The sequence below is a fragment of the Etheostoma cragini genome, chromosome 18 (assembly GCF_013103735.1).
Source record: "Etheostoma cragini isolate CJK2018 chromosome 18, CSU_Ecrag_1.0, whole genome shotgun sequence".
Classification (NCBI taxonomy): Eukaryota; Metazoa; Chordata; class Actinopteri; order Perciformes; family Percidae; genus Etheostoma; species Etheostoma cragini.
Window position 1 is genome coordinate 22,608,251 of NC_048424.1, and position 26,884 is coordinate 22,635,134.

At 41.4% G+C, this 26,884-nt stretch overlaps 1 protein-coding gene across 2 annotated transcripts in view; it reads left to right on the forward strand.

Annotated features, from left to right (window-relative positions):
• disp1 (dispatched homolog 1 (Drosophila)) overlaps positions 1–26,884 on the forward strand; it is a 96,557-nt gene that overhangs the window by 17,184 nt on the left and 52,489 nt on the right. For both annotated transcript variants that reach the window (XR_004660355.1, XM_034899796.1), the window contains exon 3: positions 11,134–11,211. The gene's annotated coding sequence lies outside the window, so the exon portion shown is untranslated. The remainder of the gene's footprint in view (positions 1–11,133; positions 11,212–26,884) is intronic.

Below are 26,884 nucleotides of genomic sequence, written 5' to 3' on the forward strand. Positions count from 1 at the left end.
GGACTACTAGCCAGTCAGAAGCAGAGTATGAGGGTCCTGACAGGACCTAGGTAAGGACTACTAGCCAGTCAGAAGCAGCATATGAGGGCGTGCTACGCTATCAGTTATGCGAGCATTATAACTCGTTATAAAGTGATGAACATTTGTCTCTGAATTAAAGGCTGGACTACAACAGAACTGTTTGGAGCAGTATGTGAACAGGGTTTTCTGTTGGAGATGGTTAGTCCCTTCGGGGGGGGGGGGGGGGGGGGGGGGGGAATTTGGGCTTCTTCACTTTATAAACCTATAACATCGAGAAAAAAAGATATGTAACACAATAAAAGAGAGGGAAAAAAAATATATAAGCACTTTAAGTGATGAATAGATTATCAAAATAGGCTGTTAATATCATCACATCCTATCTAGTTGTCCATCAGTGTCGTATGTCCTAGCGTATGTTATAGTGTCATTCCAGGTATTTTCAGTTGCCTGTGTCAACTGCTCATGTGCTTCCTCAGTCCAACATGTGCAACATGGCATTTCAAAACGCCCCCCCCCCCGTTTATCTCTTCATCAGGATCTAATGTCTTAGCTCCAACAGGTATTGTGCCAAAGTCAAAGGAAAAAAACAACAGATAACACGTACCTGTTTCACTTTGCCAGAAATGAGAAAGGGTTTATGTTTATTTAGGTGTTTTTGTTTTAGACCTGTCTTGACAAGAAGAATGATGGGGCTTTAATGCAACTCATCATTCATATCAGACCTGATTCAATACCACAAAGCTTTACTAGATCTGTGGCTAGTGTTTGGGTTAAAGTCATGGTGGACACAGATGATGTATAGTATTAACTCAGATTTTAATTCAATTAAATTTTTCACACATGGGATTGTCCCATGTTCGCACTTCATTGTCCAGAGATCACATTTTCCAAACAATGATTACAGTTTCCCATTCCCAGAGACCTACCAGACATCAACTTTTTGCATCATCTAATATCAAATAGCTTTAGTTAGATGGGTATAGTTTTAGTTTGGACTTCATGTTTTGTTGTGGCAATTTGATGTACACATTAGCAAAGCAGACTTTAAAATAAAAACAACGTAAATAATCACCTCTTCTTCCATGTAAAAAAAAAAGGGTTTTGTGTGTTTCCTAACTAAAGACCAGTTTGTTTCCTGTCTGGAGAAACCAAGGCCCATTAGGACATGGGGCTTGAAGCCAGATAGCTCCCCCTGTGAAAGCACGAGAGCCCATACATGTACAAATGAATGCAAACTCTTGGCAGGTCTTCCGTCAGCCTGTTGGACTCTCTCTGTCCCTGTCCCTGGCTGCCAGCGCAGACATGAGCCCTCTAACAGGAAGTCCTCAGCTGTCACAGCCATCCCAAGGGCGTTTAACTGCGCAGTGTTTGACAGGTGTGCGTGCGTGCGTGCGTGCGTGCGTGTGTAAATGAATGCAATATTGTGTTCCTCTCCTTGCAGGTTTTGTATGTGAACACATACTTCTTGTTCTTTTACTTTTGTGTTTAAGATGAAAGGTCGAGGTTTCCGACTGTCCCTGTGTTGTGTTGTCTTGTGTTCTTTCTAGCTGACAAGGGAAGGTATATAACTTAGTAGACTTCGTATTATCATGAAGACATGGTTCGATTTAGTATGCTATAGAGCAGTGGTTCTTCAATAATGTACCCCCCATTGAAATATCTTTTTATTCAAGTAGCGCCTGACCAGCACAAAACATTTTCGGTAGAAACTAAAAGCCTAGTTGTATAAAGAGGCACAATACAGCACTCTGCCATCAGTGTTGGATTCACAATGATATTGGAACTTAAAAAAACACTTAAATACTTTCAATTTATACTGAATATTTAGAATGTATTACTAAAAGCATTCATTAGCGTAGTGTACCATTATTTTAGGAAATGTGCATGAATGATATACATTTTAAACATTTTCCAAAGATCTAACGTACCCGCTGCAGTCCTACAGAGAACCCCAAGGGGTACGCATACCCCCATCTGAGAAACACTGCTATAGAGTTTGTAATTGGAACACGTAAGAGTCTAAAGGCCCTGACTGTTATTTAAATGTTTTTTGTTAACCAGGTTTTATGTTTTAGTAAATGTATTCTTACGTATAACTGTTGTATTTTCCTTTTGCCCTGCAAGTGGCTGGTGGCGAACAGTCTTTTCATTTTCATTATGTATGTAAGTACTCAAGGGACTAAGCTTTCATTTTCTCTAAGGCAGAGCAGGATACCCGGGGCTTGGTATACACCTATAACCATTTCTAGCCACTGGGGGGCCATAGGCAGGCTGGGGGAACTCCTATTAATGTTAAAAAAGTAAAGGGAAATGTTCTTGCCATGATTGTAAATGACCCTTACTAGAGTCTAGGAGGAGTAGTGGTATGTTACTGATGTTGGAGCGTAATCCTTCTGACAGATTGGATGTAGAAATACTGTTTGCTCTCCTGCAAGTCAGTGTGCAGCTGGGTCTGGTCTACGTCTGCTGTCAACAAACCTCTGGCAGGGCGGACCCGAGCTGTGCCATCCCTTCTGTTACCGTAAGCGCAGCAGGTTTATAGACCTCTGGAGACTCGGTGCTACATTCAGGCCTGCTGCTTCATTTTGTGGACCTAATTGTGAATTGTAGAGGGTTTTTTTTTTTGTCTAGGGGGTCGGTCACAATCTTATTTATTTAGCTGTGGTTCAGGTTAATGTTGTAAATTACGGTGGATCAGTGGATATTTCAGTGACATTCCTTTGAGTCTGATTTACAGCTTTCACTGCCTCTCCCATCTTGGCTGTCACTTTTTTTGGAGATGCTGTCCAGTTGGAGAAGCTTTGAAACTATGATAAATGCATCGGTGCGCATTTAGATTTTGGAGCAAAAGCAGACACCTCAGACTGTACAGTTTTCACAATCACAATATGAAAACATTGGCTTAGCTCCTATATGCACATCTGTGTCTTGTTTTGGTGTGAAGTATTCCCAGAATACTGAAGCATAACAGACTTACTATTAGTCAAAGTTACCTTAATAGCTTAATAACAGGGAGTTGTTTCTCCCGATTCTCATGAAATTCTTCAAATAAAGGCTTGTTATTGCAAACCTGCTGTCACGCTCACTTCTCCTTCACATACACTTCCATCACACCCTTCTTCCTCCTTCCATGCTCTCTTATTTGCGAAAAAGAACGATCTTTTGTTTTTGTAATAAGCACTCGGGCCTAAATCACATTTCCAAAGCTCGGAGGTCACAACAACTTCCCCTTTGGGGTTTGATTTAAGTGGCACTTAGGCCCGCTACTGTAGCTAATCACGAGAATTTATTGAGTGCATCACTAAGGGGCCGGAGGACCAGAGAATGTTTGCTGGCACCCTGCTGCAGGTGTTACAAACCTCTTTTCTTCCATCCCGTCTTTCTTTCCCCTGGTCCATTATAGCTGCTGATGCAAGGCAGCTGGAATTCCTTTGCTTGTTCTCCACTTGTTAGATTAAGAAAAGGGGTTTCTGTTGGTGGAACATAATGCTGGCAGCACCCCCCCACACCTTCTCCTCCTCCTGTTGCCGGTCACTCCCCAGTCCGGAAAGTCCTCCACGTAAAGCTTTCATACTAACATTGATCTTGAGTTTTTTTTTTTTTTACGACCTGCTGACACATTCAATCACTTTTCAGCACGGCCCTTGTTAAGCGCTCCTGTGTTTTGCATAGTCAATGTTCATATCCAACCGTTCTTGTGTTTCTGGTAATTGGGAGTTTTCACATGGTACTGAAGGAGAGGGGTAAAGGATGGAGGAAGAAGCAAACAAGAGAGGGAAGGAGCAGGTTTGAATGGACAGCGTGGCCTGTTGCTCAATCGAGAGACTGTCGGAATCTCCAGAGGCATGTACTACAAGAGCCAGATGTTGTAACTCTCCGACATACACCTAACCCCTTAACATTCATGTCCACTATACAGTACACATAACCTTAGAGCTGGATCACGGTGCATCGAAGGCATTACAGCACGCTTGGATAGTACTTGTGTTTGCATCGTCGCCACTGGTGCCTCTCTGTTTTGTTTTCCAGGCTAAATACAGGAAGTCATTATTAGACTCTGCCTTATCCAAGGAAACATATCTGTTCTCTTGCTGTTCTCCCACCCCCCACAACCCTCCTCCCCCCACCCACTTTGAATTTTCACCCGATCACGTCTTTGGTCTGGTTTGAGTGAACGCAACAGCGGGTCAGAGTTAATGAGCTTGCTGTGATCTGAGAGCAATTCCATCTATAGGCATTCACCCCGGCCGCTGCCAAATGCCAAACACTTAACCTGGAAATGGGAAGGAGTGATAGAAGAAATCTCCACATTGGAACTGTTTTAGGTGGCCTTATTTGGAAAATTTTAATCTGATTATTTGAATGTTTTGACCTCAAGAAGTGGGCTTGATGATGTGACCACGATTAATGCATGTAAATTTTTTGGCCCTTGTAGTTCACGGACAAAGTTTGTATGGTAAATATGCTTAGCTATAAAAGGTTGTTTTCTCAATCAAAGAGTGCATATATTGTCTTTTGGATTTAAAAAAAGTTGATGGAAATGAACACTGATGAACTATTTATGGTTATTTATTGAATATGTCTAACAATTAAATTTGAAAACACATTGGCTAAAATCTATAAATATTGCCCAGTCAAGTGTAAAACACAAGACTTTCACCAAGGAGTGTGAGTGTGTGTGTGTGTGTGTGTGTGTGTGTGTGTGTGTGTGTGTGTGTGTGTGTGTGTGTGTGTGTGTGTGTGTGTGTGTGTGTGTGTGTGTGTGTGTGTGTGTGTGTGTGTGTGTGTGTGTGTGTGTGTGTGTGTGTGTGTGTGTGCGCCATGAGGAATTCTAAGTATTGACAACCTAACTGACGGCACGCCAACATGATACTAGCTAACTTGTGAATTCACCACCGGATCAATAAAGTCAAAAAGCCCAATTAAAAGTACCGTATCTTACAGTTGTATTGAACTATGTTGTGAAATGTTTGTTTAACGCAGTTGAATAGGAAATTCATGTTTAGTTTAAAACAGTTTGAAGGAAATGGTCAATTATAGTGTGATTAAAACTTATTATTTACATTATCTGCAGTACTTGATTTACAGAGAGTTGTGTAGAGCTGATAGTCTTAATTAGCTTTGGATCAACTCATTTGGCAACAGCTTGAATGTAACGGATGCTTCTTAATATGAAAAAGTTACTCACTAAATTAACTAGTCCTTTTGGTGTCTAAAATGAACTTTCGTCAACTAGTTTTCTTTTGTCTAAACGTAATGCCAACGGCCACTGTCAAGACCATGAAGTCACAGTAATGGGAAACCGCCTAACAGTCACCTTTTCTTGGCTGAACTTACTACTTTGCTATTGTCTTTATTAAATCCCAAATGTTTCCTAACAACGGACACTGTGTTTTTCGTTGAGGCTCCTGTTGCTTGATTGACTGAGTTCTCCATGTTGCTTCCATGTTGCAGACTGTACTGTACCAAGTCACGTGACTACACATGCGGTAGCATGTTTGTTGGGTAAAGTACATGAACACGCATAGTGGGGAAAGTATTAACAGAATTATAAAAAACTTGCAGTTGCTAGTAGCCAAGGAGGCCATGGAGGATTAAAAAACACCCTCTTCAGAAGAGGTCATTATCTTCACTTGATTTTCTGCCCTCGAAAGTCATCGGACTTCTGCTTTCTGATTAATCATCCAACTCTAGGTGATTGTTCTCAATCGTAAGTCTTGCTCACCTTTCCCACTCTTCTTTTTCTGCCTAATCCCCCCCCCCTTCTCTTCCCCATCCTCCTCTTCCCTAAGTAACCTTTGGCATGAGAGGTCAGCGCTGTTTTCCAGCGGGATGAACTTTGGTAATAAGACAACAGGTTAGTGGGCAACCTGGAAGCTTTGTCCTCCTCTCCTGGGAACACAAACAGTGGCGGGACTAAGGCACACAGGAACAGCTGCAAGGCTCACGTCTTGTGTGCTCCGGCCTGCTTTGACGCCCATTTGTCATTTCCATGGCAAAACAGAAATATAAACAAAAAGATCTCCACGACTGATTCTCCTCAGGTGTTCACAGAATCCTGTGGCGGAAGAAAGATTCTGATCTTTTACTTAAGTAAAAGTATTAATTCCACACTGTAAAAATACTGTTACAAGTGAAAGTCCTGCATTGAAAATGTTACTAAAGGTGCTCTAAGCGATGTCACGCGTATTTTAGGCTACAACATTGGTCACCTACAGCAAACATCTCCTCACTATCTGCTAGCTGCCTGTCCTCTGAACACACTGTAAAAAACATCTCCTCACTATCTGCTAGCTGCCTGTCCCCTGAACACGCTGTAAAAAACATCTCCTCACTATCTGCTAGCTGCCTGTCCCCTGAACACTCCTCTCTTTCTCCAGTAATTGTGTTGAGTTGCACCGGAGTGAATGATCAACTCATTGAACAATGCGGGGCCAGGTGTGTATGTGGGTGGATGTGCACTTGCCTGTGCATGTGGCTGTTCACCTGTTGGTTTTTACCCCTAACACTTAGGTCAAAGTCTTTCAAAAGCCTTTAAAGGTAAGCTCAGTCAGGCATTTTAACAGTTTTTAATGGGATTAAAACCAAGGGCTGACTTGATTTCAAAGTTCATTCATCCCTTTTAACCCCCACTAATTTGTTTAGTCCATAGTCTGTTTCACTCTTGCCTTTCACAACCCCCCGCCCCCCCGCTTCCATATGCCTCTGCTTTCATCACTGGAGATCTCCCCTGTTGATATCCCTATGTCATCTGATACAGGTTTCTTTTTCCTCTTCTTCTTTTTTTGGCCTGGTCCCGTACGAGCCCCTGTGTGACTTTCATAAGCAATTTACATATCTGGCGTTAAATCGAAAAGCTGAAAAAAGAGAAGTGGAGAGAAGAAGCGGGTTGACGCTTCTTGGCTGGCGTCCATGAAGTACAAAGATTGCTAATCTGCTTACAAAGTCTATTCCATTTCTTCACTGACTTTTTGGAGTAATTGAGAAAACGGGCATACTTCAAGGCTCTTTAAATACACAGCATTTGGCTAGCATGCATTGACCCACCAGTGGAAAATATCAGGGAAGGCACAGAGAAAGGGAGAATGAGCACACATGACAAAGCACAAGCTTTGCCATGTGTGCTCATTGGCATGCTCTTGGCATTGATCCCCTATTGAACAAGCAAAGTTTTCTCAAGGCTGCTTGAGTTTAGGTTGATCCCATCGCAGAGCAAACATGCTCTGGCTTTTCACGCTTTTCTTTTTCTTCTTGAAAGCGGCTCAGTTATGAGGCTACTTTGATCCCTTACAATTGGTAGGGACTTCCATTTGTGCCGAATGAGACAGTAAGCCCTTTGGATTCCTATAGGCAGTTAGTCATTTCTTCGAAGTACAACACAAAATAATCTTTTTTTAAATGATAAAAGAGCATAGATTAGGGCATGCTCAAAGAGTTGGTCTCTTTACATGAATTTATTGTCTTGATAGCCAATGATTGGCTGCCACTTATAATTCAGACAAAACAAACAAGTGATGGATGATGGGCTTTCAACCATGTTGAGTCTTATGAGGTCATTGGAAAATAGTTTCATGGCTGATTGAAAGTGTTTCCATGTATGAATGCTTTATGCCATTTGCTACAGGTTATAAATAATTGGTTTAAAGACAGTCTGTAAATGTGTGTTTAGGTCTCTAAATTGACAGCGTTCGCCTTGACAAAGAAACACCAGTGCATAATGTGTGCAGGACACAGGCTGACCTGGAGCCAGAGGCGCAGGAATAAACCAGACTTCACACTGCTGTCTTGTCTGTCTGGAGATGGCTTTCACTCTCAGGAAATGAGTCTACAATACAGAGGCATTGCTCAAATTCCTCCCCCTGTGTCATCACAACTAAAGCAAATAGCGGCTTAGAGGTAAAGGGTTCTGCCACTGAATCAACAGATTGTTTGTATCTTCACAGGCTCAGAGGGAACATTTTCAGTATTGTGGAAAAGTTGGAATTTGGGGAGTAGTACCTTTCACTATATTGCGAAACCAATGACGTGAATTTTCCTTTTTTATAGCCCCTTCCCTAGAATAGTGGTATTTTCAGTGCTTATGTGTGTTTGTCTGCCTTTACCCTTCACATTTTGAAGGACGAGAATCCCCAGAATTTGATTGACTCTTTTGGAAATGAGAGCAGACTGTGACCCGAGCCATTGGATTAATTGGTGCGTGCATGCTAGTCTGGGCCTACAAGTGACCTAGGGTAGATGGGAATTGTGTGCGAGACGGTTGTATGTGCATTAACTAGAGTTAATCTGGGTCTTCCTGGGACTAAATCAGGCCTGGGATTTCCACTCCAGCACACTGTTCTCACATGTTTCTAGTAGGAAACACTGGAGAAGTTGAAGGATATTGGCAAAGTAGAATCATTATTAGCACTTCTATATTTTTCGGAACCCCATAAGCAGGTTAAATACATATATATATTTTTAATTATACCGTTATAATTTTTTAAATCTTTTTTTGCTTCGTCCTATTTATCATTTTAATATACTTAATACTGCATCCTCATCTTCAAACCTTCTTGTTCCTGCTTTGAACCGTCCTCCACTACAGGCAACACTTTATCTTTCTTGTACTCTACCCAACAACATACTAGGAGTGTCACCATTTTCCAAATCCATGTTTTTCATCTTGACTAATTTTAAGGTTAAGGACAAATTTTATGGTTCAATTATTTAATTAAACCTTTTCTCCCAACAGGGACAGAAATGCCACAATAAGAGCCATCAGATAATAGATTACTTTGCAACAACAATTTGAGTTATTCCGTTTTTTCTTTTTTGTGTGGCAATTGAATGCACCATTAGTTAAACAATGTGTACCTGAAGGAACCATGGAGTCCCGTCGGATCGCGAATGCTTTACCTTCACGGTTTACATAATTAATTCACGGGGAAGGCGAACCGTAACCACACCGATGATGGTGAAGCTTTAAGAGTTTCTGTTGTTTCTCAGTGACTTCTGACTCCAGCGGTGGCCATAATGTCTGGAATAGTCAAGCTGCAGGCTGCTGATAAGCTAACGTTACCCTGTGTCGACAGCAGCTTGCTACCAGCCGGTAAGCTTCCCCGTGTCTGCTGGTGTGGAGAGAGAACATAAATACTGGGGGAATCATCGATCTTGCTTCCAAATATCAGTAGTCAAATTCAAAAGTTCATTTTGATCAATTTTAATCATTTTTAACATTGAAATCGTGGTACCACTACAACATACTGATGTTTTTTCTCTACTATTTTTGAAGACAGTTATGTTTGCCTAGGCAGGGACCATTTTCATAGTTAATTTGAATCTTCAGCTGTTGAATTGAGATTACCTTTGCCCTAGTGTGTCAGGGTTAGTGAAAACCTGGTTTACTTCCTTGTAAGACAGATCAGATGGGACATAGAAAATGCTTGATATGAATGGAACCTAAAGTCTTAAACAGGGGGCATGGTCTTGATTAAAAAGTAATTTTACTACATAACATTCTTGCTTTTTGTATGCCTGTAGGTAGTTCCTCCCAAGGCAACAGAATATGTAGATTTTAGAATTTAGGTCCTAAAGTTCCACTTCCACAGTTTTAGACAAGGAGGCTGGGGAGAAACTTTGAGCCATTATTTTGTCTGAAATAGGTCAGTCTGACCTGAGGTCAATACTCTAAATTGGCTAAAAGTTCCCCTCTCCTCATCTGTCCATATTTAAACTCCCTCCGTGGCTACCACTCTCTTCATCTTCTCCCTGTCGACGCACACCTTGGTAATTGGTGATATGGACCATATGTTTGGTCTGAATGGCCTTCTGTTCTGAAAGAGCCATTTGACATACCCAAGAACATATCATAACCCTGTTATTAGGCTACCTGTCCCTTCCTGGACTGGCGTCTCAAGAAGGGGATATAGTCTCCTAGTTCTTTCACCTCTTATCAACACATCTTCTTCTCCCCACCTGTCAAATCATTGCCTATACAGTCTCCTTGTGCAAAATACTGTGTTATGTTCTGTTTCTGTACTGTGTGTAATATTCACCAATAAGTAACCTCCTCAGACCTCATTAAGAGGCAGTGGTGTTACCTATCAGCGTGTTTTAATAGAGAAGTATAGCACAAAATTTGAGCCATGCAATGTCATTGCAGCCAATACGTTCTAATGTCCCTAGGAGCTCCTTGTGAACACATCAAGTCTTTCTCCTCTCTAATCTGCCAATTAAAACAATAGCTCTTCCATCACTAGCTGGACAGTTTTAAAATGGCTTGTTTCCAAAGTATGTTAATGGAAAGTGAACTACATGTTTAATGAGATCCCACTTAGCTCATGTCTGTCTTAAACAGAAGCTACTCATCCTGGGGGCTCTGTTATTTCATAATCATACTCACAATACAGCAAAAACATACATCAAAGGTACAACATAACATAAACTTACATGCATAACATTCTTCAATAGTTCATAACAGAAAGTACCAGAAAATGAATATTCTAGCTCATAAAAAGCAAATATCCAAAGACAGTTTTAAATCTTCTAAATCTATAGTGTTCTACACCAAATACAAGTTTACATTTTTATGAAAACATATTTTAGTACTTTCTAAAAATCAAAAACCTGGAATGAATTCCATGCTCGATAATTCATTGTCCTTTTGAATTAAATCAGTTTGACAGAGAGGCAACAGAATACGACTCTGACTGTCAAGTACAGTACTCATGTCTTTCTGAATAAGATGACAGTTTTGGGTTGCTTTCACACTGGTCTCGCTTTGCCGGACCCTCCTCCAACACGTTCTGGAGCAAGGTCTGGCTAGTCCACACAGCATTCAAGTATGGGAGGAAAATGTGCTCTGGTTTATTAACATTTTTTTAAACCAATCACAATCCTAACGCACCGGATGGAGCAAACTGTGCCTCCGCAAAATAGCACCTGGAAGGAAGTTGTTTTGGTGGAACATGTACATGTTCAGAAGTAGTTTTAGTCGTCAACAGAAAACTCAGATTGGACAGATAGTCTAGCCAGCTGTCTGGATTTACCCTGCAGAGATCTGAGGACCAGGTAACCATAGTCCTCAGAAATCCATCGGAGTTTAAAATGCCAACTGTCGTTGTCTCTTTACAGATGAACCTGTTGCTGTGAGGAGTTTGAGAATCTGAACGCATGAATAGATGCAGAGCATGGTCCTTTGTCATCCTACAGGTAAGACAGGCAACACTGTTAAGTGTCTTCATACACATCATGCTGGACCTTTTCCTCTTTAAACAGTGCGTTTGTTCATAGAGAGAGAGCAAAATGAAGTCCCGCCCCCACCGGAGGAGAAAAGAACTCTCTGCTCTCCATTGACTTGCGTAGCGTGAAGGTTTCCTCCGCGTCAATCCTGTCTGCTAGAAAACAGCAGAAACATGCCTAAGAGCTGCTGTGTCTCTAACGCAAACCGTTGCAACAATCTCCTTATTGTGACCCATCCTTAGATCTTAGCATTATATAACAATGTCCAGAAAAAGGTTTAACCCAAAGGCTAAAACAGAGCAAGTTACCCCCCCCAAACAGGAACTAATTAGATCTTGATTACGCATATATCATAAAGCCAACACAACATCGTCCCTCCCCTTGGCTCAGTGCTGTACGGGCTGACTTAACAGACGGATGTCAGTATCCCTTAATCAGTGTCCCTTGATTCCAGCTTAATAAAGAAAACATGTGCAAGCAGTCAAACAGCCCCCCCCCCCGTCCCGTCCCGTCCCACGTCTGGCGAGTCCAGACAAGCCTCTGGTAAAAGGTGAGGCAGTTTGTTCTTCACCTCGCTACAACTGGGTCATTGAGCGAGGTGTAGCTGCTTATCTGCGGCTCACAGTGCCCTCGCAGACCTTTAAGGGTGGATTCTTATTTCAGGGAAAAGTAGCATGTATCAGGAAAACATACATCATTATTCATAACCATGTTTTAAGAATGATGTTTTTGGTTGGATTAATACCCATTTAAGGCAAACTGAGGGGTTATTTTTACTCTCAAAACATGCTTGTCGGATGATTTGTGGTTCAAGCCGCGTGTGACAGTGTATGGCTGTTCCCAAAAGCCGTTCAGGGTGAGCTGGCTCCCTTACCCTCTTCCAACACATGACTTCATGTTTAATTATAAATCTGAAGTCATGCAGCAGTGCAGCCTTGCATGCACAGGTAATCACAACACACACACGAGAACAAGTGTGCTCAGACACGCGCACACTCATCTCTCACTAACCCAAACACTCTGGACTTGGTTTCTCGGAGACACACACACACACACACACACACACACACTTCACTCTCACACTCACTCCATCTGTCTTTCTGCTTGGCTCTGACCTGACCTGCTGAAAGGCTTTCAGGGCCGTATCAGTCAGCCAACAACTCTCTCCGTTCAGAGGCTCAGCAGGTTCAAGTTGGACACCAGTCTGTCCTGCCTCCTCCATTCCTTCACATTGGCTGCCTTGTCATGGTAGGATGTAGAAAACACGCACCGGTGAGTGTGTAGCCATGCATTGAATAAAAATATATTCGGTGTTTGGGAATACGTTTTTGTGATTTGGTTCCTGTTTGTGCATCTAGCCATGCATACATGCACATGTGTGAAGGCTTAACTGTGTAATGTGTGCGTGCCAGCGTTTATTTAGTGTGTGTGTGTGTGTGCGTGTGTAATCATGGGTGAATTTGGAGAATGGCTAGAAAGGAGCAGCTGGGGCTGCTTTGTAACGTAGACAGCGTCTGTTGTTGATTGTGCTTGGACTGGATGCTTGTGCGCTGCCCAGCCTATCTTCTCTCGTGCCTGCAGCTGCGTGGGCTCTCCCTTTTAATAGACTTCACTGCCTTTGAACGCTTTTTAGAGCCCTAGAGGAAGGAAACACTGACCTTAGTCTAGGCCTAACTCTTTTTAAGCCTGGTCAAAAACTGGAAATCTGCAAATAATACTGGTTAATTACTTCCTTTTTGTTGTTGACGTGGTGCTCTGCAGGTCTTGGCGCTCAGTACATTTTTAAATCCACTTTTTCTGTACATGTGTTGTCCCCTTTGAGTGACATCCTTTCCCATAGGAAATTGTGGTCATAATCAAGTAAACAAACACAGTGGCGGTTGCATGAGGGAAGTAATTTGAAGCAGGTAAAAGAGCTAAAAATAAATATGATAAACAAATTATACTGATATTGGTAAATTATACTATTATATTATACTGCAATTAATAGGATTATAGTCTATGTCCACGATGTTCCACTTCCAGATAATTGCTACATTACCACAGGACCCTCCGTCCAATCGGAGTTCTCTGTTGCCCGACAGCTATTGGCTCCGTCCGGTGCTTAGCGCCGCCCATGGCGATTGTGATTGGTTTAATGAAATGCCAATGAACCGGAGCACGTTTTTCTCCCATCCCCGAATGCTGTGTGGAGCAGCCAGACCCTCCTCCGCAGCGCTGTGGAGGAAGGTCTGCCAATGCAAAACTAGTGATTAGCTCCAATATAGACATTTGTGCAACAAATCTCCATTGTAACATCACAGCTAATTTTCAATGCCCGTCCCTCCAAAAACATGAAAACAAACGTTAAACGGTAGCCCTTTACATGACACTGTCATGAACACATGACACTGTCATGAACACATGACACTGTCGTAACACAGTTATGACACATGAACCCTAACCATAAAAAAGCCACACAGCAGTTTCTGTCATGTTTGTCTTTGCCGGCTGATTGACTTTTTTACTGACTTTTTAAAGGGAATGAAAGCTATATGACACATTCAGCAATACTGATCAAATATTGAACTTTTCGATGATATAAAAGCATGTCAACAAACTACACGTTTGGCCCTCGATTTGATCTCTTTTTTCTGTGTGGCCCTTAATGGACTTCAGTGTGACACCCCTGCTGTAAAGTGTCCTGAGATGACTTCTGTTATGATTTGACAATATGAATACAATTAGACTGTAATGAATTAAAAAGCAGCAAGATTAAGCTTTCTTAGCGTGCTGACTAAAAACTGTCTGCCAGCAACTGATCCTCCCTCCCTGCTCTCCTCTCGCAGCTGTGTTGACTGTCAGTGCATGGGAACCCTTGATTACTAGGATGACTGTACATTTGGGCTGTGCCTGGCAGCCAGCTCATTGTGCCTCCCTTCAACACGCACACGCACACACACACACACACACACACACACGCACACCATAACACAGCCTTCTTAACTTTGATTGTGGAGAGTTGTAAACGACTGCTGCTCCGTCATCCAAAGGCCTCAGGTTATCCACCAGGCTTTATTGGCCTAATGATTGTTTGGGAGATGTTTATCCGTACAGCAGTACCGTCTGTCTGACGACGCCTCAGGCAGCCTTTTCATGTCCCATAACCTCATGTTGGCGGACAATCCTTTTTTTTGGGGTTGTTTTTTGTTTGTCTTCATTAGAAGCGTCAGCTGTGATGGCTCGGGATGATGTCTTCATTAAAGTTTATGATTTGTTGATTTTAATAATCTGTTGTGTATCTTGACGTGAGCGAGGGCGCTAGAATGCGCCGCTCTTCAGTATAACAAGACACAGGTGTTGTGAAATGACTTCAGTGCATAAGCTCAGTTGGAGGCCAAAATACAATTTCACTTGAAATGTGTCCACAGTTGGATTCATTACTAACCTTGCTTGGTGTAATGAAACCAAATATTAATGTCACGGGACATTAAATGTGATGGAAAAACTGCCCATGTTAAAACATTTGGGAATATGTGAATAGAGTCTTGCTTGGTGATCAATAACAGATGCTTTAAACAACAAAAACTCAGACGTGTTTTTCAAAATATTTTCAACTTGAAATTAATTGCAAGCACATTATTACTGAAAGTCAACATATTCGTCCAATCCTGTCAGTGAATATATGGCCAATGCACTTCATGTAGCTCATGTAAATCACCAGAGTATGTATATTTCTGCCATATATATAAATAATTAACCCTGAATACTACACTCTTTCAAGCATATTGGAGCACTGCCTGCATGTTATATAATAAAATGAATAATATAGGACATACTCCATGTGGTTTGACTCTAAAGATGTTATTAGAGGAAGAATATACTGTGCTCATAGAAAGGAAGTTTGATGAAGTGGATGGAACCATTAGTGTCTCCACTACAGACGCTCACATGCTCATTCTGTTGGATGTTGGAGTCATACCAGATGTAGTATCCAGTCAAGTTGTTGCAGAGCATTATTATACACAATAGTGTATATAATAGTGATTATACAATGTACATTAGTGCAGACTTTCTTTTTGGCTCTTCTAATATCTCAACATCTATTACATGGATTCCAGAGATGGTCCGATGATTTTAAATTTTTTTTGCGTTCCGATACCTGAACTTGCGTTTCGACCGATACCGAGTACTGATCCGATACCAGTGTGTCATATATTTATTATGTTTTAGCAGCTGTACACTCCTATCCCTTTACGGATGTGATATGGTTTCTATATGTGTTGTCAGCCTGGCTCAGTGTAGAATCTTTGTGACACACAACGCCGCAGAACTTTCATTCTTTCAGTTTGAAAGTCAGTCTTAACGGGAAAATAACATAAATAAACTACTTTTTGAAGTATGTTTTTTTCAGGGCTAAATTACGTGGTACCAGAAAGGTGCATCTTTGGCGATATCGCAGGTATTTCTGATACTTGTATCTGCATAACAACATCTCTATTCCCATGAAATGTTGTTATTCATGAATCCTGCTGACTTTGATGATCTCTTGGCCAGTGATGGAGTCTGACTCGAGTCCGACTCTAGAAAACTTTACATGGTCTTTGGGATCTCTTTTTTTCTCTCTTCTTCCTCGCAGCCACACAGACTCTTCTCAGTCGGTCACCGCTACCGCTCGCTCTCCTTGCTTGACAACACACTCACTGACGTCACTCACTTAACACTGCATACTCGCTCTTACTTTCACTACGCTCGTAAACAAAGGAATTGATATTGATATATGCAACTGAAGGGCTTGATTCACGGAATCCCTACTACATGTTGCCATTACGAAGACGCAGAGAGATCGTCCCCGGACGGTTAAGTCCACCTACACGGATTTTACATCCAACCCTGGAAAGAGCAGCGCTATATGTCGTTTAGAAAGAAGTAAATAAACTCCCTTTTTTATTTAATGTACACTTGGACTCGAACACTGGGAACTCGAGACTTGACTCGGACTCGACAGTTAGTGACCCCACTACAACGCCGCGCTTGGCTGCAAAGCGTTGACATTGTAAGAGCTGATGTTAGCATTTAGCTCATAAACACTGCTATGCAACCTCACAGATCTTTTTATGTCCATCTCACTAAATATGCCAACTGTTTGATGCAACCACGTAGAGTAGTAAACTGGTAATCTGATCAAAAAACAAATGAACAAGCCGAAGAATCCGATAAGATGTTTGAAAATAAACTGAAAAGGCAGATTTAGTGTGAAATCTTTTTTTTTTGTTCATACTCCCAGACATAAAGATCACTAAGGTCAGGAGTTGAAACAATTTAGCAAGCTAAGGATTTGGATACTATTTTTGATTTAAGCATTTCAGTCATTTTTCCAGCTAAAATGCTCACGATCAAATTGTATTTGATTATTTGATTTTATATATATATACAGTATGATAGTAAACAAATCAAAACGGACACTTAAGTTACTGTTTAAATGAAGATAGAGTAACTTACAAACACACTCCCTCCAAGGCCCCCTAAAAACAGTGCTTGTGCAGGGCCTAGTACTATCTGCTGCTCTTAGATTAGATTAGACAGTGGGGAAAGTCCCTTGTTACAGCAGCAGCGGTTTTCTACTTGTGTCTCTCATCAATCCACAGTATGTATTATTAACCAGTCTCATGTATAATTCAGCCCATGGTCAGAGAAGCGCGTGCTTTGATTTCACCGACTCGCTGTTCGTTTCCAAGCCCTTTCCAGACAGGAAGCAGATCTCATGACCAGGGACCAGGAGAGGAAATGATAAATGAAGAGAAGGCACGGGTGCACTGCTTCAGATCAATGCAGATCTGAGCTCCGTTTATTGTTGTAGGCGCTGGGGTTTTGTTAAATATGACTGGCCTTGATCACAGTGGTCGAAAGCCCAACCTATACATCTGTGTGTGTGACACCTGGCTGGCCCTCTGGACATGAATGTGTGGTTGTGGACATAAAAAGCTTTTTTCAGTAACAGATACCAATACAAACACATTTTTTTTCCTCCTGTGATTGAAATGGCCTTTTTCTTCCCACTGACTTTCATAGAGAACTTTAATGGAGTTTCTTTTGTTCCCCTCCTTAAAAATATAATATAATACTAAAATAATAGGAATAATTATGTAAGTAGTAAACCAATACAAATGCATGCAGGAAAATCATTTCAAGGCAATTTTATTCACTTTAAACATCAGGTGAAGTGAATCCTTTCTCTAATACAAATGATGACGTAGTCATTTCTAAATTAGTCATGACGCAAATATGATATGAAGTTTTCCATAAGTCCACTATGTTAGCAATTATAAGGTAGCTTAGCGAGTTTAATGGCTTTGTTGGATAGATAGTTAGCTAGGATATTACAATGTATCCAAAATCTAAGACGATGTCTAGTCTCATATATCAGTATTGATATATTAACCAGCTCTAGGATTCTTTCTCTAATACAGATGACGTAGTCATACGTACGTAGACATTTTTAAATTAGTCATGACAAGAAATGATGATAACCGATGTATTTTTCCATGATTCCAACAACAATATGAGAACCTTGGCACAATAATTGATAGAAAGCTCTGTTTTGAACCACGCACTGATGTTGTCTGTGCCAAAGCCCACCAGGGTATGTACTTTTATCGGAAACTGAGGAATTTTAACATTAACCCCACTTTTATGAGAATGTTTTATTCTGTTTTATTGAGTCTGTTTTAACCTTCTGTTCTATCTACTGGTATGGTTCTCTGTCCATCAAAAACAAAGAAACACTAGAGAGTGTTGTCAGGATATGTAGCAAGGGATCAACTTCCCCACTCTCTCCCACATCTTCTCCAACAGAGTGGTTCCATTTCCATTTGAGACAATATTCCAGACTTGTTTTAAATCTATTTGATTCACTACTGTGTTTTAGATGCTGTGGGATTTCATGTTGGGCTGTATTGGTGTGTGTCTTACCCTTATGTCTGTCTGCTGGCTGAACAAATAATTGGCCCTAGGGACAATAAAGTTACCATGACCTTGTTATGCTTGCTTACTGTCCCCACACTGTGTATTATAAATAATGCAATAACATATACTTAAAATAATCGTGTAACACCCAGTTCCCTCGGTTGCAGAACGTCTGCGGATCGGCCCCGCTGCGCGTCGGCTCCGTACTCCCCCGTCCGTCAACACCCACCAGGTCCAGATTTGTTGCGAAATGACTGCAACCATGACTGACAGCTGAAGTCCCGAGGACCCACGAGAATTTGCGATATCACGTAGAATAGAACCACAAAACCACCGACAGTTAGTTTCCATCTAGAGGAGTAGAGGGGGAACAACTCTGTGCTGTTTTCAAGGTGGAGTGCCGGGAGATATGATCACCGTTAGCACGCTCTACTTTATTTTATAAAACTAACTGGATGTTTTATTTTTTGCCATGCTTGACTTCCTGTCCCTCACTATCTGCCGTGTGCGGAGTTGCTGCCGTCCAGCAACAGTAGAAGCTCTGCGTATCTGCTCCGGAGGCCTGGGGATCGCCGGAGCTGAGTCGGGATGCAGCCACTCAGCACTCAGTGGAAATACACACATTAACTTTAATGGAAACCTAATGACTCCGACACCATTCAGGAGCGGATCCGCTTCCGTTCTGCAACCGGTGGAAATTGGGAGTAAGTGGGAAAACAATACAAATGCAAAAGAAAATAAATAAATAAGCATTTTAAGGCTGTTTTATTCACTTTCAACAGTGGATTAAGTGATTCTTTTCTCTACTACTGATGATGCTTAGTCATTTATAAATTTGTCATGAAAAAAAAAAAAGATGATAAACAATGTATTTTTCCATGAGTCATTGTATTATTATTTGGTGGCTTTTTTAGTAGCATGTTGCATAGTTGGCTAATGCTAGCTTGCTCGCTAGGATGCTCAGTTCAGCATCATCTGTATTAGAGAAAAGAATAAGTATACAATGTTGCCAGCCTACCTACTAGAGTCCCACAACTACACATATGCTATACAAGTACAACTGTGGCTGGATTCTCAGTGTTTCTTCTTTAAATATTGCTCTTTAGAAATGTTACGTTTTATTATCCCCGACCCCCGACTTTTAATTAAAATGTAACTCAAGCTCAGACTAAGGACCTATTCATGTTCTTTCTCACTACATAACCTACAGACCAATACCAGCAGCTATTCTTTTTTTTTTTTTTGTAAAGAAGTGTAACTAAACAATCCTTGTTGCTTTGACATGGCGATTTATATTTGGCTGCCCCCTGAAATCCCTGTTTGGTTCTGCCTCGGAAAAATTACTATTGGGTTTTTCTTTTGTGGAGAAGTGGCTAAGTAGGGAGATGAAGCCTGGAGGGACATGTGTATTCATAACACCAGTGCCTCTTTTCTTTTAGTCAGCTTTGTCTGCTATTGCGAATCCTCTTTTGCTCTATTGTCTTGTGAGTTCCGCTGGTGGTCTGTCATGTAAACAGCTCTCAAAGGGGGACCTTCTCCACTCTCCTATTCAAAAGCGCGCTCTCTGTTTCTTTTTCCCTCTAGGCTTGTCTCTTTCTGTGGTTTTCTTCTTAACTGTCTGCCTGTCCCTTTTCCCCATCCCCTCTCTCTCTGATTCTTCATCTCCATAACACACACACACACACACACACACACCCCGGCTCTAACCATTACTGGCATCGCGTCTGTCCCAGTGCAGAGCCTCTAAGTGTATTGGGGTTTTAGGTGCCAGTGGGGAAGGAAAGACCCTGCTGGCTTGTCAGTGTCTCTGACCTCTCTGTCACAATGGGTCCCTCTCTCCTCCCACTCATTTCCCTGCCAAGCTGGGAAGAGTAAATATTTATCATCCCCCACAACAATGGCCAGCCCGGAGCAGAAAGAGACTATGACCGGAGCTCATGCTAGCCCTGTATGCAGGCTGGTGTCAGCCGGGGCCTAAAGGTGGGCTGCAGGAAGATTAAGATGGAGCCTCTAAATATTGTGGAGTAACACATTCCCTAAGTTGGAGGTTTTATAACTTTACCAGAACTGTCCTTTGTCTGGACAGTTATAGTAGGCTGAATCGTTGACAAATTCTGACTTTTAGTTGGATATCAATGTAAGCCCCAATTTTGGAAAAACAAAGTTTGTTGCCGATTGCATTACGCTTTGAATTATAATTTAAATTATATTAAGGGGCCATCCACACAGAAACAATTTTTTTCTTCGTCTAGGCCGATTCTCCTAACGAGCCTTAGACACACTGCCTGAAAACACACTTTTATGACACCTGGCCCCAGGGTGGAAAATATTCAAAAACGCCGTCCTTTTATTTAAAAAAAATAGCAGACAAACGGTACAATCAATCAGTGGTTTAAGAGATTTGACTTATGGATTGCCCTTGAGACACATTCAGTTCCTTCACCTCCTCTCCTCTGCTGATTAGTGTCTATTAAACCCCACCACAGTACAGTACAATTCATTTAATAGCCACATGTTGAGGAGAGGGCCTGGCTATTATTGTATGGAAACATTTGATGCTGAAGAGGGTCTTTGATCCCTGCATCCTGCACCACCACTCTCCGAGTCACATCAACGGCCTGGAGGCCGGCAGACAGATGGACCTGCATTGTGGGACAGAAAGAAAGATCAAGACAGATTGTGATGACAAGAAATGGGAAGCATAACAAAATGAATAGAAGATAGGGTTGTTATCTAACCATACTGTTTAACTTTTTTAAATTCTGGACATATTTCTGTTGGGTGTTGAATGTAAAGACGTTGACTAATGTGAGATAGGGCCGTGCAATAAATCGAATTGTGACCACGGTTATGATTTTGGTGATCAAACGATCAAAACGACAATGTAATCGAGAAAAACACTTATTTTGCACATTACGTTTTGCCAGACAACTTATTTTGTCTTGTGTTCTGTATGCAAAAAAGTTCAAACTTAAAAGTATTAGGGGAAATTTTGCTGTTTAGTAATTGCAAAAAGTCAATGAATAATTGTTAATCGTGATTTCAATATTGATCAAACTGTGATTATATTTTCCATAATCAAGCAGCCCTACTGTGGGCACATATTGACAGACACAGTCTAGTTCATCAGCTAGCTACACGGGACAGGGCCTGGTGTTCACTGCAAGCATACTGTAAGGTTTACTGTAGAAGCAAGATTTTCTCTCTATACACATATTCAAAAGCATTATTGCTGCAGCTGTAGGGGGATTAACAGAAATACGTTGAATGTATTCAGTACAGACTGTCATGTATTATACAATCAAGGAAACAGCTGTTTAAAAGACTAACGCTGCAGGTGCTTCCCCACATGCTCCCTTTGAGTCCTAATTAGGCAGTTAAACATTCCTTATGGTCATGTTGGATAGACTCATGCTTTTGTGACTCAAAGACTTTGCCTACTGATGTTGGAGTAGGCACAAAGCTAGTCTCGCATTGCCAGTCTGGCTAGTCCACACAGCATTCCGGGATGAGAGAGAAACATGATCTGGTTTATTGGCATTTCTTTAAACCAATCATTGTCTTGGCCGGTACTAAGCGCCGAGCCGAGCCACGGTGCCTCTACAAAATAGTCTCAGGAAGGAACTTGTTTTGGTGGAGCATGTGTACGTTAAAAAGGTGTTTTAGTCATCAACAGAAATCTCAGATTGGACAGATAGTCTAGCTAGCTGTCTGGAATTACCCTGGAGAGATCTGAGGACCAGGTAACCATAGTCCTCAGATATCAACCGAAGATTAAAATTTCAACGCAAAGAAAGCGGAAGGTGACGCATCCAGCTAATATGAAGGATATCTGGGCAGAATTTCCGGCAAGCTGAAGCAATCCTGGAAGTATAACATTCTGGATATAGACTTGCACAAAGGTGATTTGATGCTCCAATTCCCCAAACCCACATATTGTTAGTTAATACTGATCTTACACCAAACAACGTTTCAAGGGATGCCACTGTTGCGGACAAATTTCAAACATCTGAAAAAGTCAGTGGCATTATGACTTTAGATGTGAGATGGTGTCAGAGGTGTTTAGTCTTTTCAGAGTCTTGTAGTGTTTGGTAAGCATAATGAGAAAACTTAAGGCAGAAAGCAAATCAGACCAAGGACATCAGCTTGTTGGCACGCACTGCCTCTGTGTAGGTCTGGTAATTGGCCTAATAAGAAGTTTTGGCCGAGATCCATAATGAGACCCTAATATGCCAGATACGGTGTGAAGCGGCAGAGCGGTGAACGGTTGGCGGGGGTGAGGCTGGTGCCTGCCAGAAAACTGCATGTTTATGAGGCTTAATCGCAATTTGTGCATATTTAAAATCTCTGTGCGTGTGCATTGCAGACATAGGTGGAATTATTCCAGTACATGCTGAGTTAACATTCATGTAAAGCCTATAACTGTAAAAATAGAAGTGCTCTGATACTTTCACATCACCAGGAATGGGGAGTGCTCTAGTCTTGGCAGTTAGGGATGGTAATGAAACAGAAAACTGGCTGCTTGTCCTGGGGAAAACATTTCTCATTCTCATTCTTAGTTGTTGTTTTTTTGCCACACCTATTAACCAGCTTATTAATGGATTTTTTGCGATAATAACCTTAGATTTAAAAGTCCCAATGCTACGTGCAGTTAACAGTTGTCCTACAAAGCTATAACTCTAATAAAGATGATGATGATGATACCAAGAAAATGTGCCCTTAATTAAAAAGATGAATGGAGAGATTTTCCTTTGCTAGCCACATATGTGGACTGTGAAGGACAAGCTGTTTTGATGATCTTGCAACGAGTAACTCATTTCATTAAAAATTCTTGTTCCATCAATAATTTTCTATTTCTGTAATCTAGGCTTCCTTAAAACGTCCTACAGGTGCGTTTATCAACTGTTTTTTTTTTGTTGGATCAGTACATGCTAAATGAGGCCAAAACCAATGAGAACCATTCTTACCAATTGACTGGAATTCAGCATGGATGAAAAACTGCAATTACCATATGCATAAGTATATGTTGGCACTTTGTAAATGAAAATGAAGCTAAACAATGTGGGAAACATCCAGAACAACAGTATTGGCAGCTGGTTGAGCATTCAGAGATCACGTTCAGAGGATTGGGTTCGTTCCAAGCCTTCTGGTGTTGATGCATCTTGGGGTCACAGTCGGTGTATCTGTCTAAATAATCTGGAAATCATTTATAGAACATGCTCCCAGAGCTCTGTGTAAAAAAAACACGACACAGTGTTTACCCTAAGTTTGTGGAAGACTTAGGTGCACATATTTGGTGGGCAAGTTTAGGGGTCCTCCCTCAAGGAAAATGTAATAAAGACTAAAGTTCTCTAATAAAGAATGCTATTTCATATCATTTCGGATCATTATTATAACAATATCTTCCTCTAAAACGTTGCATTAGTCAAAGCAGAAAATAAATAACACTCAAAAAGCGTAGGGATAAAACTTAAGAAGTCCACCGGGGACTGACTACAATCATTAAAAATGAATGTAGTAATTTCCTGTAAAATAGGGCGCTGCGCCTAAGATTAGAATGGTAGGATGTGTTGTTGTTAACCAGTTGCAGGCAGTGCCACACTAAGTGCGCTCTGACTGGACGGCTGCCCACACTGGAGCCATTGCATCCCAATGTGGGACTTGTTTTTGCCACATTGCCTGTGAAAACACACAAATTTCAATTTCCGTCCTACACAGTAGGGCTGGGTATCGTTTGATTCGATACCAGTACCCTTAAAGTGATGCCGATACCAGTAGAGTACTTCATTTGGTACCCAACCCGTGAATGGAAGTATCTCGTCACAATTCCCACTCAGTCAAATTTGCCACGCTCGACTTCACCACACCACAGACTGTATTGGTTGTAGCTGCTGCCATTTTCCATCAACTCGTGCAGTGATTGGCTGTTAGCAAAAACCATTCAAATAGTCATTTGTTTCTAGATGTGGGTAGAAAAAGGATCCAAAGCAGATATCGTTTGACTTGAGAAGTTTCTATACTGTTTGGTACTGGGTCATTTCAGATGATACCTTAAAGGATGGGCTGGCAAATGTTGAAAAGCTAGCAAGATTTAAAAGTAGCATTTCAGGCTCAGGCTTGAAAGGGCACGGGTAGAGCATGTACAGCGGGGCAAGGAGGCATTTCATTGGTTCTTTCCATGTGTATAATGGATATATACTCCTATTCTATACAATAGTTACCAACCCTGCCTTTTAAAGGTATCTAGTACTGATACCCAGCTCTGTACAGTGCTGACTTTAGACTTGGAGGATCAACACCAATTCCACAGCAACAGATATCATTGGTACACCAGTTGCTCTGGTCCTCTCATTATTATTCCTTATGGGGGAGGCCCATTGACCCAAAGCATGATGTAATTCCATAAGCCTGTCACTAATAATTTCCCCCCCCGTTTTTAATGACTCGTAGATGAATGCCAGGCCAAGACCGGGCCCCCGTCATTTTCAGGGTGTGGAGTTTTTTTGTCTCCACCTCGTCCGCTTTTATAGCAATGTTGCACTGTTTATGAATATTTATGGACATATACAGACAGCTAATAAAGTCAAAATTGGCAAAAGAAAACTGGACAGCTTTCCACTTATTTTAATTTTTGGAGCATTACTGTCCTGCCGCTCCACTTCCTGGTGCCAAAAAAAGCTGTACCCACCAATTGACTCATAATAATAATAATAATAATAATAATTATTATTATAAGTTGTTTTCTCACATAAGAAAGAAAGGAAAAATTGCAAACAGACCCTTGGTCCAATAAGTATGCATGTACATGCCCGGCGGAGACCAACATATCCTGATGGGTCCACATTCATGTCTGCTCTGCAAGCAGTGGCATGGACAGACTGGGCTGAGGGATGGCACGCAGACAGATGCACACATCTGTACATGCCCGCACGCTTTTACACAGTCTCGCCCATCTATGCTGTGTCACACACACCTGTGTGTACACACACACGGACACCTGTAGGCCCTTTATGCCCTCATGGTACTGTATGGGTTTTTCGTTTGATGTAGTTTGTTTTTGGTTGTCGAGGCTCCGTGGCCGCGGAGGAGTCAGATGTTGTGTGAAGCGGAGCAGCTGTCAGGAGTAAAAAGGGCACCCCTATTGTTTTAGTGTGTTTATTCTTGAAGATGGTATCCCTGTAACTAAAAATTTAAGAAAAAGCATGAAAAAAATGTTGATCCGGGTTTCCCAAAGCCCAAGATGACATCCTCAAATACCTTTCTTTGTCCACAACTCAAAGATATACAGTTTACTGTTACAGAGGAAGGAAGAAACTAGAAAATACTGACATTTATTATATTGGGTTTATTATATTTACGTGTGTGTGTGTGTGTGTGTGTGTGTGTGTGTGTGTGTGTGAGAGAGACAGGATAACTTCTATGGGATCATTTGTATGGGTCCATTTGTCAAAGTGCACATTCATCATTGAGACCAGTGGTGTCCGACCTGCTGCTTTCCCACAGCGTCTCTATTACGCTCTGCTGCTACGCGCTTTGACACTGAACACCTGACACACATTCAGTCACACAATCATACACACACACTGTTGCACAGAAAAAAGCTTGCGCACACACATTTGCACACAATAACGGGCTTTCCACTATGAGATGCAGACACAAAAGATGACTGAAATTCAGAGACTTGACTGTTCACAGCCCTACCCTGCAAGTCAAAAGGATTTCTCCACATTCTTGTTTAAAGCATTTTCTCCTTTTCTCCTTTCCCATGCTTCACTTTGGCCTGCCTCTGGACTCTCAATGCAGTGCAGGCTTGTTTTGTATTCAGTCGATTCATGTGTCGTTCAGCTCTTCCTCAACCAGACAGCAAGCATCTGGTCTGCTGTAAAACCATCATGCCTCTCACCTGCTTATGAAAATATTCTGTTGTAGTTCTTATATAACCTACTATCCCTCTGGAGCTGGTCAGGTTGAGTTTGTCCCTCTTTTCAGTTTGAGGGGTACTCATTTTTTATTTATCTGAAGGGAAAATAAAGGTGCAAGTTTAACTTCTCTAGCCTTTTGATATTAATGGCCTTGCGTCACATCCAAGCCGTTGCCAAGTGAGTCGCTACGAGTTGTGCAATCACGGAAGGCTTGTATCATGTGGACTCACCAACAGTGTTGTTGTATTACTTAGAATTCTTCATGGGGGCAGCAAAAGCTACACACTATAGCTTTAAAGTGGAGCTGTTATATCGCTTTCTCAGGTTCATATTTGTGTTTGGTGATTCTACTAGGACATGTTTACTGGAGCGTTAAAAAAGCTGGATATCCAAACGTTTTAGAGCACCGGGATTTCAGTTAAATACATTTACCGCATTATTTAAAGTTTTGGCCACGTTTAACATGGAAAATCCAACATTATGGCATTTTAAATGTGATGGGAAATACAGAAAAGCATAGTAGTTCCAATTTAAAAAATGATTGGTACCCGTACCAATACTGTGACTACGATACCGGTTCCTAAATGATCCCTTTACATTTTTTTTTTCCATTTTAACAAAAATAAATTCCAACATTACACATCAAGGCACAAATATATATATATACTATGTGTATATATTTTTTAGCTCCTACTATGTAAGCCGTGTGTGTGTGTGTGTGTGTGTGTGTGTGTGTGTGTGTGTGTGTGTGTGTGTGTGTGTGTGTGTGTGTGTGT